Here is a 3,357-nt window from a genome sequence, read left to right as displayed (position 1 = left end):
AATGCTCCTTAGAAGCAAGAATGGCCAGACTTCATCTCACATACTTTGGTCATGTTGTCAGAAGGGACTGGTCCCTAGAGAAGGATATCATGCTTGGTAAAATAGGTCAGCGAAAAAGGGGAAGACCTTCACCTAAATGGACTGACACAATGGCTGCAATGCTGGACTCAAGCATAGCAAAGATTATGAGAATGGTGCAGGACCAGGCAGTATTTTGTTCTGTTGTACATAGTGTCACTATGACTCATAGCCTACTCAAAGGTGCCTAACAACAATAGCATTATGAGAAAGTTTGAAATATTGTGAGAATTACCAAATAGCAACAAAAAGACACAAAATGAGGATATGCTGTTGGGAAAATGGCACTGACAGACTTCCTCAATATAGGATTGCCACAAACCTTCAAATTATAAAACATTGCAGTGCCATATCTGTGAAGCACAATAAAGCGAAGCATAATTAAAAGAGGTATGTCTGTATATCTTACACAGGGGCAAAAAGGGAGCACATGCCCTGTTAATAGGAGAAATTAGTAATACTGACAAAGATAGAGGGGAAATCCTGTCAAAAAGACCTATCTCAAATTCCAATTCATTTGCTCCACCAGAAAATGATCCTGATCAACCATGTGCCCTTGTTAATTGGATATCATGCCCCTTAACAATTGAAGAAAATTAATTAAAAAAATGCTGATGAGGACACCATTAGAGTTACAAAACAAAGAGCATATATTCAAGACAGGAAATGATTAAGCTTAGGCAAGAATTCCAACAAAAAGCACCTCCACCAAAACACAATGGCTTTTTGAAATCTGGCGAAAAGGTGGAAGAAACTTAAAGCTCACTGGTGATGAATTAATTCAACTGGATGTGATCACCAACGATGCTAGGCTAAATCTAGAATTAAGAGCTTTAGGAGAAAACCAAAGAGAGACAGAGAAATCATTGTTTGATTGGGTGGCAAAAGCCCAGAAAAGCAAGGGGCCCCTCCCAAATTTAGCAACTATAAAAACGAGACAGTGGACAACTGCAGAAGCTACCAATATTCTTTGAAGTTAGGATTATAACAATCTATGATGAAAGAACAGACAACCAATTAAAGGTAGAAGATACAGAACAAATTAAAAAGATAATCCTTAGATCTGCACCCCCTAAGAGAGGGTGTTCTATTTACCACAAAAGTAATGAACTAATAAGACTAATAGACACTACGTATTACCTGTTACAAGTCACTGTGTATTGTATCTTACACTGTTTCTGTTAAACCTTATATTCCAATTTCAGTTCTATGCCTATAAAAAAATTCCTTAACACATGTGAGTTGAACATTTACCTCAAGTAGACACACGCCCTCGAGAGAACAATCATGGGAGAAGGAAGGGCAGCTTATGCACAGGGAGATAGCTCAGGGAGCAGGAGAGTATGGAGGGATGGACACTGGGAAGTGGTACCATGGGGAGGAAGTTGGAGGGGAGCTGTTGCATTGTGGTAAACTGTGGTCAATGACATGAGACAAAGTATATGTGAACTGCTGTATGGAGAGTGAATTTGCTCTGTAAATCTTCACCCAAATTACAATAAAAAAAAAAAAATCCTTAACATTAAAAACAAAACAAAAAGATCTCTATATTTAAGTGATCATATGAGACGTTTAATAAAAAATATAATCACAATTTCAGATTAATGATCTCACTGTTAAGATTTTTTAAAACAACAATAGAACTTTAACTCAAAATTCTAACTCTAAAGAAAAGATATTATGACATCAAGTTATCACACTGTGGTGATACCACAATTTCAAAATAGAGAATAGACACTTACTACACACACATACACACACACAAAAAAAGCCTCTGTACGTAGAAAGCATACACATCCCATACAATCAAGTATTAGAATGGAACTATGATACCTGGATAATTCCTGACAGTATTAATGTTCCAGATGTTCAAATTCCTATGACAATTGCCTTAATACCTGAACAACCAGGTTTCTATAATTTGGGAAATTGAAATTTTGTTGCACAACAGATGACAATACTGCAGAATTTCCCCTCCAAAGTTACATTGAATTAATACTCTGAATATTACTATTAGAGGTAAAACATAGTATTCCTGATCCATACAGGATAAATATGACCAGGTAAAGAAGTGTTTGAAGAGAGGAAAAAATTTCCAAAAATAATGACTGCTATAAATACAGCATTTATGGCATTTGTGCATGTCTTAAACATGCTACCAATAACTGTAATAAAAATAATGTTTACCTAGAAAAAAAACTGTCAAAAAAGTTTTAGATACCTAAATAAATTTTTGTAAGTTTTAGAAAAGGATTTTAACACATATTTAAAAAAAAAAAAAAACCTATTTTCATGATACTAATTGTATTTCGTTATTATTATAAAACTTGCTCTAAAAACATTTGCGTTTAGATTTGAATATGAAATGTGATTTGAGATCAAGGGCTGGATTGTTATGGGTGTTTTTTGTATGCTACCAATGCATATCTGATTCTGTAATATTCTTAAAACACATATGTATAAGTCACTATTACGGAACTCACTGACTGGGTTCCATTGTGACAACTTTGTTGTATATCAATCATTTTTGATACAAGTTGAATAACTTTTTGTTTTGTTTTGATTATTGTTGCCTTTTATTATGTTGTTGTTGTTGTCAGGTGCCGTTGAGTTGTGTCCAATTCATAGCGACCCCATGTACAGAATGAAATACTGCCTGGTCCACACCAGTTCCATGATCCCTGCTAACTTGAGTCCATCATCGCAGCAACCATGACAATCCATCTCGTTGAGGGCCTTCCCCTCTTCGTCAACCCTCCATCTTACCAAATATGACATCTTTCTCCAGAGAATGTCCCTTCTGACAACATGACCAAAGTAGGTGAGATGAAGTCTGGCCATTCTCGCTTCTAAGGAGCATTTTGGCTCTTCCTCCAGGACATATCTATTAGTTCTTTTAGCGGTCCATGGTATTTCAGCACTCTTTACCAGCACCACAACTCAAAAGTATCAATTCTTCTCTGGTCTTCCTTATTGATTGTCCAGCTCTCACATCTATACAAGGTGATTGAAAATATAATGGCTTGTGTCAGGCGCACCTTAGTCTTCAAGGAGACGTCCTTGCTCCTCAACACTTGAAAGAGGTCCCTTGCAACCAACTTGCCCAGTGCTATACATGTCATTTGATGTCCTGACTCCTGCTTTCACCAGCATGGATTGTAGAACCTAGCAATGTCTTTGACAACTTCAATCTTTTCTCCATTTATCATGATGCTGCTTATAGGTCCAGTTGTGAGGATTTTTGTTTTCTTTATATTAAGGTGTAATCCATACTGCAGA

Source organism: Orycteropus afer, unplaced genomic scaffold (genome assembly GCF_000298275.1).
Source record: "Orycteropus afer afer isolate SDZICR_OR568_19922 unplaced genomic scaffold, OryAfe1.0 scaffold00239, whole genome shotgun sequence".
Classification (NCBI taxonomy): domain Eukaryota; kingdom Metazoa; phylum Chordata; class Mammalia; order Tubulidentata; family Orycteropodidae; genus Orycteropus; species Orycteropus afer.
This window is presented reverse-complemented; position numbering follows the sequence as displayed.